The 14,958-nt window shown below is 44.7% G+C and overlaps 1 pseudogene; it reads left to right on the forward strand.

The window, feature by feature from the left end:
• The first annotated feature begins 4,409 nt into the window (after positions 1-4,409).
• LOC113425589 (histone H2B type 1-M-like) lies at positions 4,410-4,753 on the forward strand (annotated as a pseudogene).
• The last annotated feature ends 10,205 nt before the right edge of the window (positions 4,754-14,958 follow it).

Here is a 14,958-nt window from a genome sequence, read left to right on the forward strand (position 1 = left end):
TGTTAAATGAGGATGAAGATACGGCACGACATTATTAGATTTAAAAAAAAGACTTGCTCTTTGAATATTATCTTTTAAGTCATTCGAATTTTGCATATGTGCCTGTCCTTCAGAGTGAGGAAAACTCCACGGACAGCAAAGAAAACGATCAGCCTCGAGTGAATCACTGGAGTTATTAAATGAATCACATAGTTGTTAAACGAATCTGGCTTCCGCCAATGACTTTCCTGGTGATCCCAGGACGCAAGGATGCTGTAACCGTCGGTGCTGGCGAAACATCTGAATTTTGATTGTGCGACTGTCACGATGTTGTGATAGTCCTAAGTACAAGAATCCGTGGCAAGGCACTTTTTCACTGCTGTTGTAAGTCATCTCTCTCTCCCTCCCTCCCTCCCTCTTCTCTCTTTCTCCCTCCCTCCTCTCTCCCCCTCCCTTCCTCCTCTTTCCGTCCCTCCCTCCATCCCCTCTCTCTCTTACTCCTCTCTCCCCTCCTTCCTTCTCTCTCTCCTTTCTCCCCCTCCATCCCCTCTCTTTCTCCTCTCTCTCTCCTCCCTCCCTCCATCCTCTCCCCTCCCTTCCTCCTCTCTTCCTTCTCCTTCTCCCCTCCTTCCCCCCTCTCTCTTACTCCTCCTCTCCCCTCCCTCCCTCCTTCTCCTCCCCTCCGTCCACCCCCTCCTCTCTCTCCCTCCCTCTCTCTTTCTCCTCTCTCTCCTCCCTCCCTCCGTCCTCTCCCCTTCCTTCCTCCTCTCTTCCTTCTCCTTCTCCCCTCCCTCCCCCTCTCTCTTACTCCTCTCTCCCCTTCCCTCCTTCCTTCTCTCTCTTTCTCCCCCCTCCATCCCCTCTCTTTCTCCTCTCCCCTCCCTTCCTCCTCTCTTCCTTCTCCCCTCCCTCCCTCCCTCCCTCTCTCTTACTCCTCTCTCCCCTCCCTCGCTCCTTCTCCTTCTCCCCTCCCTCCCTCTCTCTTACTCCTCTCTCCCCTCCCTCGCTCCTTCTTCTCCCCTCCCTCCATCCCCCCTCTCCCTCCCTCCCTCTCTCTTTCTCCTCTCCTCTCCCTCTCTCCTCTCTCTCTCCCTCCCTCCTTCTCCCTCCCTCCATCCTCTCCCCCTCCCTTCCTCCTCTCCTCCTTCTCCCCTCCCTCCCTCCCCCTCTCTCTTACTCCTCTCTCCCCTCCCTCCCTCCTCCTCTTCCCCTCCCTCCATCCCTCCTCTCCCTCCCTCCCTTTCTCTTTCTCCTCTCTCTCCCTCCCCCCGCCTCTCTCTCTCTCTAGGAAGTTGCCCTCCCTTTGGTATCGATTTTTTAAAATATGCCGTTTTCCTCCCGATGTCTTCCAATAGCACCGTTCGGCCACCAGAGGACGACAAGTGATACGTGGCTAAATCAAACCCAACCAGTCAAGTTTGTAGTTCTGGTGAAAAAAAGAAAAAAAACCACAATTGCCCCCATACAGCAGATCAAAGCATGAAACCAGTTGCTGGTTTAAACGCCTTTCCAAAAAAAAAAAAATTGAAATAAAATCTCATCCTTCGTATTCCAAGGGTATTCATGACATAAACTAAGTTGGGGGGGGAGGGGAGGATGTAACGCATAAAGCAAGTATAAATCAATCATAATTGATTTATACCCTTAGAATATCAAGGATGAGATATTGTTACTATCTCCATGAAGCAAATTCTCAAGGGAATCCCTGCAGTTGTTTAGTAATACAGTTGTGGATCTGGCTTCCCTGCTGACTTTGCTTGTCAAAAGTTTGCAAAAGGGGACAACGTAACCCCCCTTCCCCCCCCCTCCGAGGACACTGCAACCGTCATAAATATGAATCAGTTGCCGAATGTCTGAATTTTGATCATGGGACCACACGGATGCTACAACGGCCGTAAGTGTGAAAACTGGTCAGAAAGTCCCTTTTGTCAGGACCGTTGTAACTTTAACCAGTGGTGGGATTCAAATTTCTTAACAACCGGTTCTGTGGACATGGCCTAATTTGTGGGTGTGGCTTGGTGGTCATGTGACTTGTATGTAAATATTATAAATATGTAAATATTGATATATATTTTTATTTTAAAAAGAGCAACTTTTACCCAAAATCGGGCAAGGCAGGCAGGCAGATTGAGTTGCTCACAGAATCACAGATTCACTCAGAGATCTACCATTCTGCAATCTGCTGCCTGAGTCTGCACTGAACAATAGAAGCTTCAGTCCTAAGGAAGGTTCAGCTCTGCTTTTAGATTAGCTAGAAAGCAAGAAATCCAATGATTTCCTGTTTTCTACCTAATCTAAATCTCCCACAGCTGATAGTCGGAACAGCTGATGGTCGGGGGGGGGGGAGGAAAAATAGCAACTTACCAAAAATTAGATGAAGGCCCAACGCAGGCAAGTTGGATGGCTTGCATGCCAAGTAAAGAATGAGTGGATGGGGGAGGGGAGGGGAGGGCCAGCTAGTGGCGTGATTTGTCAGTTCTCCAAACTGCGCAGAATCGTGAGGACCGGTTCTATAGACCAAGTAGAATCCCACCCCTGCTTTGAACGGTCGTTGTAAGCCACGGTCTACCTATAGCTATTTGCAAACAGGTAAGAGAACGAACCAGGAGGGGAGAGTTTACTATTCTGAGGGTCTTCCTACGAAGCTAGACCAAAGGTGCTTTTTTTTCCCTCCCAAGAGGCAATTTGGACTTTATGGTTTTTCTTTGAAGAGGTTTTGCTTTTCCCCCCCGAGAAGCTTCCTCAGCTCTGGGAGAAGCCGAAGAAGCTCCTGAGAGAAGCCGAAGAAGCTTCTCGGATGAGAAGCGAAACGTCTTCAGAATAAAACCAGAAAGTCCAAATTGCCTCGGGGGAGCGGGGGGGAAGAGAAGAGAGCACCTTTGGGACAACCCTGATCTTGGATGATGGAGAATCTCCATAGTCTAAAAGGCTGGAATTATCTCCTCTTTGCTCTGTTTGACACAAGCCATTGCAAGACTTGGCCTGCTCAGGCAGACGTTTTATGGGTGTGGATGACACCAAGCTAAGGTGGAGCTTGGACGAATCAAGCTTTGATGGGGGGGAAAAACATACTTCCTGCCTTCACAAATCTCCTTAAAAGGAAATCCAGGAGCCGGAGGGAAGCTGTCTCAACCACCACTGGGTGACCTTTAATCAGGTGACGGTGAAAAGGAAGGGGGGAGAAATAAGAGGAACACCGTTTTTTGGTTTTAAGGTCGCTTTTTTTTTTTAGAAGAAGGGAAGAAACTACATATGTTGAGGGCAGCAAGATCACCTTAGGCACAACAATGGAAGGACACTTCAATCCCCACCATGTTAGCAGAGGTGGTTAAATGGACTCTTTTGATCAAAGGGGAATATATAAAAATACTTTTATTTCTACTTGGAAACCACTTGTGGACTTTGTGCTTGAGGTGGGAGAGAAAAGTGAAACTCTGATTATGGGTTTTACCGATCAGTAGATCTGTTGTTATAGAAATGGCTAATTTATACTATTATGGAGAAGTAAATAGTTGAGGTTTGATGCTATGATTTTATTCTACTGCACCAAAGGGAGTAAGAAATCCATGTCATTTCTTTCTTTTTTTTCCCCCTTTTCAATTTTACAATTTTCCCTTCCTTTCTCCCTCCCATATTTTGCTACTATTTTCCTTTGCATTTTTGTATTTTATATTATAAACTAATTTTTTTTTTTTTAAAAAAAAAGAAGGAATGGAAAGAGAATGGGCTGCCTTGTTCTTCCCACTAACAGCAAAGAGTAGGTGCTTTGCCCTACATCTGAGCAGGGACTATTCTGCATCTATTTTCTTTTAAATAATAATCGTTATGGAGTAAATAGTTATGGAATAGTGTGCAGCAGCAGACAAAAAAAGCTAATGCAATCCTGTTGAATTAACAGAGGGATACAATCAAGATCAAGGGACATACTAATATCACTCTATAAAGCCTTAGTAAGACCACACCTAGAATACTATATCCAGTTTTGGTCACCACACTATAAAAAAAAGAGGTTGAAACTCTAGAAAAAATGCAGAGAAGAGCAACCAGGATGATGGGGGGACTGGAGGCTCAAACATATGAAGAATGGTTACAGGAACTGGGCATGGCTAGTCTAGGGAAGAGAAGCACCAGGGGAGACAGGATAGCAGTCTTCCAATATTTGAGGGGCTGCCCCAGAGAGGAGGAAGGGGTCAAGCTATTCTCCAAGGCACCTGAAGGCCAGACAAGGAATAATGGATGGAAACTGAACAAGCAGAGATTCAACCTGGAAATAAGGAGGAATTTTCTAACAATGAGAACAATCAACCAATGGAACAGAAGTTGCCTTCGGAAGTTGTGGGAGCTTCACTTGAGGCTTTCAAGAAGAGACTGGATAAGAAGAGATCTGCTAGATTTATTCATTCTTCTGCGGAAGTCTCTCGCTGGCCAGAATGCCTGAACCAACTAAATCCACTCTGGTGCCCAAGAAGGGCTCCAAGAAAGCCATCATAAGAAGCGCAAGAAGAGACGCAAGGAGAGCTACTCCACCTATGTCTACAAGGTGCTGAAGCAGGGCCACCCCGACACCGGCATCTCCTCCAAGGCCATGAGCATCATGAACTCCTTCGTCAACAACATCTTCGAGGCTTCCCGCCTGGCCCACTACAACAAGTGCTCAACTATCACCTCCCGCGTGGTCCAGACGGCCGTGCGCCTCCTTCTGCCCGGCAAGCTGGCCAAACACGCCATCTCCGAGGGCACCAAAGCCGTCACCAAATACATCAGCTCCAAGTAGCTTCTTTTTTTTTCCGCAGCAACCCCGGAATTATTTTATTGCAACAAAGGCTGTTTTAAGAGCCACACAAAAAAAGAAGAGATCTGCTAGAAATGGTGTAGGCCAGGGTCTCCTGCTTGGGCAGGGGGTTGGACTAGATGACCTACAAGGTCCCTTCCAACTCTGAATATTTGTTATCTGTTAATATCTGATATTTCCTGATTATATTCCAAAATCAACTGATTTGGGGCTGATTTGGATTAAAGCATCCCTCTGAGATTAGGGTACACATAGCCCTTAACTTTATCTCAGGTCATTTTAGTGACCGTTCAAAGTTACAAGGGTAGTGAAAACAAGTGACTTGTGACTGTTTTTCACAGTTACGACCGTTGCAGCATTCCCATATGTGATCAAAATTCAGATGCTGGGCAAACTGACTCGTATTTACGACGGTAGTGGTATCCCCGGTGGCTCAGCTTTTGCGACCTTCTGACCAGCAAAATCGAACAGGGAAAGCCAGATTCACTTAGCAACCGTGGGACAAACTTAACAACAGCAGAGATTTGCTTAACAACGGTGACAAGAAAAGGTCGTAAAATGGGACAGAAAATTCACTGGGCAAATGTCTCGCTTAGCAGCTGAAATGTGGGGGTCCTAAGTTGAGGACTACCACAGCTGTATTCTCACGTCTTAACGGACGTCCTACATGCAACTTCATATTTCAAAAGCCATCCAAGCTAGAAATATTTGGGCAACTAAAAAAAAAGAAAAGAGAGATTTCTGTAGGCTATGGAAACGGGCTTGGCTCATTGTTCAACAGGTTTATCGCTTCAGCTCCAAGGAAGGAATTCTCTGTCTCGTTCAATCTGGTTTAAACCAAAGTGTCCAGCTCGGTCAGAGATCGAGAAAAATTAGATTCTGAGAGAGATTTTAACACAGAATGTCCTTCTTTATGGAAAGCAAGGATTTTAATGTTGCCTTGTTTCTGATCCCTTCCTTTTTGTGTAAGAGTGGAGTGGCTTGAGAGGTGGGAGTCATGCGAACATAACGTAATTTAGAATAGAATAGAATAGAATAGAATAGAATAGAATAGAATAGAATAGAATAGAATAGAATAGAATAACAGAGTTGGAAGGGACCTTGGAGGTCTTCTAGTCCAACCCCCTGCTTAGGCAGGAAACCCTACACCACTGCAGACAAATGGTTATCCAACATCTTTTTAAAAACTTCCAGTGTTGGAGCATTCAAACTTCTGGAGGCAAGTTGTTCCACTGATTAAATGTTCTAACTGTCAGGAAATTTCTCCTTAGTTCTAAGTTGCTTCTCTCCTTGATTAGTTTCCATCCATTGCTTTTTGTCTTGCCTTCAGGTGCTTTGGAGAATAGCTTGACTCCCTCTTCTTTGGGGCAGCCCCTGAGATATTGGAAGGCTGCTATTATGTCACCCCTAGTCCTTCTTTTCATCAAACTAGACCTACCCAATTCCAGCAACCGTTCTTATATATGTTTTAGCCTCCAGTTCCTTAATCATCTGTTGCTCTTTTTTGCACTCTTTCTAGAGTCTCAACATCTTTTTTACATCGTGGTGACCAAAACTGAATGCCGTATTCCAAGTGTGGCCTTACCAAGGCCTTATAAAGTGGTGTTAACACTCCACATGATCTTGATTCTATCCCTCTGTTTATGCAGCCTAGAACTGTGTTGGCTTTTTTGGCAGTTGCAGCACACAGCTGTCTCATATTTAAATCAGAGGTGGTATTCAGCCAGTTCTGACCAGTTCTGGAAAATCGGGAGCGGAAATTTTGAGTAGTTCGGAGAACCGGAAAATACCCACCTCTGACTGGCCCCACCAACCCCATCTCTTCTCTGCCTCCCATTGAGTCCCAGCTGATTGCCTGGGTCTCCTTTAGTTGCCCTGCACAGGAGAACGGAGCTGTAAAGCAGGTTAGTGGGGTGTGGAGGGAATTATGCAGTATCCTTCCCCTGCAATGCCTACCAAGCCATGAAGCCACACCACACCCGGCATCTCCACAGACCTGGTAGTAAAGCAAATTTGAATCCCACCACTGATTACAATACAGTCTGTGCAGTACTGGACAAAAGGCAATTAAAACCACCTCAGCATATTCAGCAGGGTTCCTTCCCCCGTTGTGTAATGGCCTAGTAATCCACAAGAGACTTTGTCAACCTTATTTTAGCCGTGCTCTGATCTCTAATCAGGTACAAAGTTTCGAAACAGGTTGCCTCCGTCCCTCCACACAAACACACACCCCGCTATCAATCACTAGATCGCAGTGACATCATCAGCCCTAAGTAATGTGACTTTCTTCGCCATTGGACCTGTACAAGCTGCCCAAGTAGTGCTAGGGGTTTTTTGTCACAGGTGTGACGATGGTTCAATCACGTGCGTGTGCATACAGCTGCCAGGGTCTTTTGGTCAAAGTGCTTTCCACGGCGTAAGTTTACAACTGCTGGTTCTCCGGGTGAACTCGGATTGGAAGGGGGTCGTGTTGGACCCCTGCCCAACAGTTTGGGAACACCGTAATTCGTAATTCGGCGAATGAACCTTGACCATTAACTAGGGAGGGAGTGTTTTAATTTTAACCCCCAAGATGCCAGGAATACAGGTATTGTAATCAGTGGTGGGATTCAGAAAGCTCAAACTGCCCAAGGAGCTGCTGATCCAGTTCTACAGAGGAATTATTGAGCCTATCTTCTGCACCTCTATAACTGTCTGGTTTGGTTCTGCAACCCAACAGGATGGACACAGACTCCAGAGAGTAATTAGGACTGCAGAAAAAACAATTGCTACCAATCTGCCTTCCATGGAGGACCTGTATGCTGCACGAGTCCAAAAGAGGGCTGTGAAAATATTTACAGACCCCTCACATCCTGGACATAAACTGTTTCCACTCCTTCCCTCAAAATGACACTATAGAGCCCTGAACATCAGAACAACTAGACACAAGGACAGTTTTTCCCCCGAACGCCTTCACTCTGCTAAACAAATAATTCCCTCAACACTGTTCATCTATTACAAAGTCTGCATTACTATTACTATTAATCTTCTCATCACTTCTTATCACCCATCCCCTCCCACTTGTGACTGTATGACTGTAACTTTGTTGCTTGTATCCTAGTGATTTATATGGACTGTTTCCTAGTATGATTTGATTGCTATGACTACCATTAAGTATTGTACCTTATGATTCTTGACTCTTGAGGAATGTATCTTTTCTTTTATGTACGCTGAGAGCCTTTGCACCAAGACAAATTCCTTGTGTGTCCAATCACACTTGGCCAATAAAGAATTTCATTTCTATTTCTACTCTATTCCTGAATTCTATTCTATTCAATTGGCAGACAAGAGAACTCACTCTAGCCACAATGCCTCCAATGTTATTAGAGACCTTAAATTTAATTCCTGTTTCCCTCCACTAAGAAGCCAACAGCCCCCAAAATATTGGAAGTCACAGTGTTCTCAATCCTCCATAAGACATGGAGTAGTTTTTCTGATGGAGAGCGATTACTCGCTCCGAATGCTACGAGGAAGTAAGAGAGTTAATGCAATCATTCTACTACTATTCAAAGTAGTTCAGTGACTTAAGTGCCAAGGCTTTTTTTTGGGAACACCATGGGAAATGATTGTGCAATGTAACTTGAAAAGGAGACATTGGATGACAGAGGGAAAATATACACACACAGAGAAAAAGCTTATTTCAACATACCTGAGGATGCCAGCTATCTTATGAGCAACCTACAACCTGTTCAACACCCTGATTGCTATCTCGTCTCCCATAAGTAAATATATTTTTGTCAACTGGGCATGGAAAATCAATGGGATAGACCCACAGATGCATGTACCAGAAGTTGGAAATTTCTAGAAAAAAGTGAGTATTTCAGGTTTGGAGTTAAGTAAGAATACTTAGCATTTCTAGCGTAATGTTAGACCTGCCACAACTTAAAACCTCAAAATAGAAACAACCCTTGAGTCCATTTGTTGAGAAAGCTATAGTTTACAAGTGTATTGCAATAATGCAAAGCCAGAATGGAAAATCATGTGCCAAAATGCCTACTTTTTCCTCCCTTAACTGTCTGTCATTGGTATCACCAATCAGGTTCAGGCAAGATATTTTCATAACCAAGCATAGACAAGTATACAGCTCCCTCCTTCTTCAAAGCTGGATGACCTTGAGGCAGCATCTCAAGAAGGCACAACCTTTACTTTAGTTTCCCCAAGCATTCCCTTCTTCGTCCTTGCCTCCCCACAATTCATGGCAGTCTGTCACCGCATAGCACCAAAACATAAGCAAGTGTAAGATGGCAGCTCACACATAACATGAGACTCTAGAAAGACTGCAGAGAAGAGCAACCAGGATGATGAGGGGACTGGAGACTTAAACATATGAAGAACGGTTACAGGAACTGGGCCTGGCTAGTCTAGGGAAGAGAAGGACCAGGGGAGACAGGAGAGCAGCCTTCCAATATTTGAGGGGCTGCCACAGAGAGGAGGAAGAGGTCAAGCTATTTTCCAAAGCACCCGAAGGCCAGACAAGGAATAATGGATGGAAACTGATCAAGGAGAGATTCAACCTGGAAATAAAGAGAAACTTTCTGACAGTGAGAATAATCAATCAATTGAACAGAAGTTGCCTTCAGAAGTTGTGGGAGCTTCATCCCTGGAGGCTTTCAGGAAAAGACTGGACTGCCATCTGTCAGAAATGGTCTCTTGCTTGGGCAGGGGTTTGGACTAGATGACCTACAAGGTTCCTTCCAACTCTGTTAATCTATCTGTTTAATAGACCTCAGCATGGAAGTTAAGTCAGTTCCTTGGCTGATTAGATACAGCTCCTGCTGCTTAATTAGTCCGAGTACTTTTTGGATCAATGGCATGCTTCAAATTCCAACTTTTTTACTGATTAAACTTGGCAGCCTTAAGAGTGCCACTTCGGAAAGATGTCGCAAGACGCAGGTGGAGTGACATTCAGCAGAAAATACAAAGTGTTCTCCAGTTAAAATATCAACTTGTGACGTTGTTGTTTCCGATGAACTATTATTCTCTCCGAAGACTCCCCCAGTTACACAATTGTCTGTTTTGTAGGCTGCTGATAGTTTTGAGGATATCCTAGACCTAGAGGCTGTCTCAATCATTTTAAAAATGTCTGGATTTCAACTGCTGGCTGGGGAATTCTGGGACTTGAAATCCCCATGTCTTAAAGTAGCAGAAATTGAGAAACACCGTGTTACATCTTTATGAATAGACTAGCTTCGCTACGAAACTATGTGCTCGGGCTTAGTTTTTGGGGAGGAAAATAAGGGGAAGGGAATTCTGCCTCTGCCTACCAGCATCCATCGGTATTCATCTGGCTAGCGTCCTGTCAGTGTGTGAGAGAGTTGAGGGCTGTTTGGAAAGTGAAACAGTATTTGCTGCGTGAGTAAGGAGACAGCAAGGAGCTTGGGCGTGGCTTAGCTCAACTGTTCTGTCCTAAAGCTGCTTGGTGCTGTGAAACTGAAACTCCTCTCCTCTGCTTGTGTTTTACATTTGGAAGAGATTTCTTTTCAGGTGGGGAGGGGGAGTAGAACTCCTTAGCATCAGAGTGTGTTAATAATAATAATAAGAAGAAGAAATATTAATGCTCTGATGGTCATTTCGAAAAATCCTTTCTTAGTGAGCACCTAGAAGCCAAGAGGAACTTGGTGCCAAATTTCAAATTTTGTAGGCTTTAAGGTTCTGGAGATTTTGTTATGATGCATGAGTGGTATTTCGCTTTTATATAGATAGATAGATAGATAGATAGATAGATAGATAGATAGATAGATAGATAGATAGATAGATAGATAGATAGACAGATAGATTCCAGTAATCTATTAAATGGAATTTTAGGCGGGGACTATATATACAAAAAAATCAAATATCATTACAGAGACTGTAATGTCATGCTTCTCAATCTTTTATTCATCTTATTCAAAGCGGTTTACAGAGTCAGCATTTTCCCCCCAACAATCTGGGTCCTCATTTTACCCACCTCGGAAGGATGGAAGGCTAAGAGTCAACCTTGAGCCTGGTGGGATTCGAACTGACAAATTGCAGTAGGAATAGCTTGCAGTTCTGCACTCTAACCACTGCACCACTGAGGCTCATAATCCTGCATTCCAATCGCCTTTCTCCAGGTTTCATGAACAATAAAGATGTGACCTTTAGCCTGTAAATAAAATACGTTTTTATTTATAATAATAATAAAAACCAGAACAGGTAAATCCTTGATTTTGCTTGTTGAAAGCTAGCTGGGAAGGCTGCAAAGGGGCAATCACGTGGCACCAGGATGGCACCGTCAGAAATAACATGCCAGTTGCCAAGCTGCTTAATTTTGGTCATGTGACTTTGCGACAGTTGTTAAGTGGGAGTAAATCACTTTTTTTCAGTGGTATTGTAACTTCAGTCGGTAAACAAATGCCTGTATTTGCAGTATAAAACAACGGATGGAAACTCACCAAGGAGAGAAGCAACGTAGAATTTAAGGAGAAATTTCCTGACGGTGAGAACAATTGACCAGTGGAACAGCTTGCCACCAGAAGTTGTGAATGCTCCAACAATACTGGAAGTTTTTAAGAAGAGATTGGATAAGCATTTGTCTGAAGTGGTGTGAAGTCCTTCAGCAGGGGGTTGGACTAGACCACCAGGGTCCCTGCCAACTCCAAGGTCCCTTCCATTTCAAGCTCCCTCTTGAAATACTCCAGAGTCCCTAACTTAAAGTTAACTGCTTTTGTAATGGATCAAAATATTGTGCAAGAAGAAATAAATGGCTGGTTCTCGAGGGGCCCCTAAGACCGTTGCTTTTTTGCTCGGATTGGCGGGGGGGAGTTTTCGATTCCGAAAACAATTCTCAGCATTGCATCCAGGTTCATAGTAATGGCTCTCCCTCTGCAGCTCTCTTTAATGAATGGCACTCGCTATCACAACGTTGGGAAACGAAGAAGGAACTTGTCTAACCGGAATTTCCAACAACACCTGGCAGAATACAAAGGTCATTGGAAGGGAGGTTTGTGGGAGAAGGCACACTACCACCACCACCCCCCGCCCCGAGACTTGCAAAACTCTTGAGGCAAACTAGAAGCAGAAACACGACCGTAACTCAGTGCCAGGGTTCCAGGGATCGCCCTAATTAAATAATGAGCCTCGAGCCAAGTGTTGTGGTTCGCCGGCAACTGGCGGAATCGGACAGTGAGGACGAAAGGGAACCAGTCAGGGAGTCTGGCGAGGACTTGGATGAGGGTCCTGCATCCGATGCAGGGATGGGGCCAGGACCATCTGGGAGTGGGGTGCTACCTTCAGAGTCTGCCAGCAGCGAAGCAGAGGTCCCCACCCAGGGAGCCTGTCTCCAGTGCACGTCTGCGCAGAGCTACTAGAAGGAGAGAGCAGCTGAAGCAGCAGGGGCGACTCGGGAGCAAGGTTGGAAGGTGATTGCCCCTCCCATCGGGGATAAAAGTCAGCCCTTGGTGACGTGCTCTTTGCAGGAAGCAAAGTTCATTAGATTCTGATTCCTCACTGAAGCCCTGCAAACTCTGTTTGTCTTTGCTGGAACGTCTGTCTGTTTATATTCTAGTAATTGGACTTCTGTTTCTTGGCAGCCTTCTACGACCCTGAAAGGCGCGAGCTTATCTGAGAGAATTGTGTCTAATGAGTTATGGCTGGGAATGCAAGAAATTCCCAGCGTTGCATTAAAATAGGTTTGATTTTACACTCTGTGTTTCCTTAATTTGGACGAAGCCTGGGTCAAAACACCAAGCTTCAAAAAAAATCCAAAAGATTTATTAGGAGCAACATGTCAGCATTAACTTAAATAAAGCCAACTCTGGCATAAGTAATTTACAGCCACCTATGGCCCTGTTTTCCCCCTCCCCTCTGGGTGTGTCATCAATCACATTCTCCAATAAAGGATTTTCATGGGCAGAAGATCCGGTAGCCCAGCTACAATCTTTGTAACATAAGGCTGGAATGTATACTTCTGGTTTTAAACTGCCGTAATGCCCGTTCAGGTTTCTCTCAAGCTTCCTTTGTTTATGGCAACTTGAAAATAGGCATAGGAATGTTTTATGAGTTGACACTCTGGAGATTTACGGGTTCGGTTCCAGACCACCACGATAAAAGGAGTATCACAAATAAAGTCCCTTTTTGAGGGAGAGGAGCAGTTGAAGAATGGGAAAAATAAATTTTAAAAAAGAATAAATCAGAATGAGACGCACCAATGGTTTGCATTCCCAGTGTCTACAACAAAGGTGGTATTCAGCAGGTTCTGACCAGTTCTGGAGAACCGGTAGCGGAAATTGTGAGTAGTTTGGAGAACCGGCAAATCCCACCTCTGACTGGCCTGGCCAACCCCATCTATTCTCTGCCTCCCATCAAGTCCCAGCTGATTGGCTGGGTCTTCTTTGGTTGCCCTGCACAGGAGAACGGAGCTGGAAAGCAGGTTAGTGGAGTAGGGAGGGAATGGGGATTTTACAGTAATCTTCCCCCAGGAATGGAGATATTGCAGTATCCTTCCCCTACCACGCCCACCAAGCCATGCCACGGCCACAGAACCGCTAGTAATTTTTTTTGAATCCCACCACTGGCCCTTAAGTTATATTTACACTATGCTGCAGTCTACGAAATCGTGCAATAGCATTATGTCTAAAAAATAAACAAATAAACAAGCCTATTTAATTAAAACTACTTTAGGGCTAGTGAGCGAACGCTGTTGGAAAAAAGACGCGGATAGACTTGTTTAGTGCAAGGATCTTACAAACCGTCAAATTTCTTTTAAAAATGTAGATGTACAGGTATGCTTGTAATAGAGGGGCAGGGGGAACAGACAACCACAACAGCGAGAGATTGGACAGTACTCTGCACACCTTGCTGAGACTGTAGAGTGCCAATTAGTGGTTTTTCTTCAAATTGCATGAAATTGGCTTGGAGCTGGCTTGCACCACGCAGAGTGTTTGTTAGCATCAGCAACTTTTTAAGACGCGTGGATTTCAATTCCCAGGAAAATAAAGAGTCGCAAAGAGTTGAAAAAGCTGTCGTAGGTCAATGGGCTGGGAGCTAATCCTGACATTTAAGACAGGATGCTTGGAAGATGAAACGGAAGCTGGCTTGTGCCAAGCAATCTCTTGCCCTTAGGAACTATGGAAGAGACCTTTGTGCTTGAGTATCCCAAAGGTGTTTTTTCCAGAGGCAACTGGACTTTCTGGCTTTTGTTTCACTTCTCGTCCAGGAAGCTTCTTCAGCTCTGACTGGATGGTAGGGAAGGATTTATACTCCTTGCAGACATCTAGTCATTTGCATCCTTTTTGACAGTTCCTGACCCTGAGGACACAGATAAATATCCAAGTGCTTCAACGACCCTCTAAAAGGATGCAAATGATCAGCTGTCTGCAAGGGATATAAATCCTTCCCTACCATCCAGTCAGAGCTGAAGAAGCTTCTTGGATGAGAAGTGAAACGTCTTCACAGAAAAACCAGAAAATCCAGTTGCCTCTTGAAAAAAAAAAAAGCATCTTTGGGATAACCATGACCTGGATGGCCCAAGTAACTTTTGTACCTAAGGCAGGACTAGAACTCACGATCTCCTGGTGACTGGTCCAATCGCCCAAGTAACTTTTGTACCTAAGGCAGGACTAGAACTCACCATCTCCTGGTGACTGGTCCAACTGCCCAACTTTTGTACCTAAGGCAGGACTAGAACTCACCATCTCCTGGTGACTGGTCCAACTGCCCAACTTTTGTACCTGGCAGGACTAGAACTCACCGTCTCCTGGTGACTGGTCCAATCGCCCAAGTAACTTTTGTACCTAAGGCAGGACTAGAACTCACCTGGTGATTGGCTCAGTCACCCAGTCAGCTTTCATGCCTAAGGGAGAACTAGAATTCACAGTCTCCTGGTTTCTAGCCTTGTACCTTAACCATTAGCCCAACTGGCTCTTTACCAATGGTTGTGTAATTGCAGGTGTCACTGTCACAATTGTAAATGGTCACTTTCTTCCATTTGAAGAATTACTAAGTGAATGCTCATAAATCCAGAATCACCTGTATTATTCAGCATGAACTGAACACCTGGGAATTGCAGTTGAGTAACAGAATAGAACAACAGAGTTGGAAGGGACCTTGGAGGTCTTCTAGTCCAACCCCCTCTGCTTAGAACAGCTGGAGAAGTTCTACTATATCTACCATTATTATCTATCACGCAG

This window comes from Notechis scutatus, chromosome 10 (genome assembly GCF_049901735.1).
Source record: "Notechis scutatus isolate UNSWTSFEM ecotype Mainland chromosome 10, rNotScu1.2, whole genome shotgun sequence".
NCBI classification, from domain to species: domain Eukaryota; kingdom Metazoa; phylum Chordata; class Lepidosauria; order Squamata; family Elapidae; genus Notechis; species Notechis scutatus.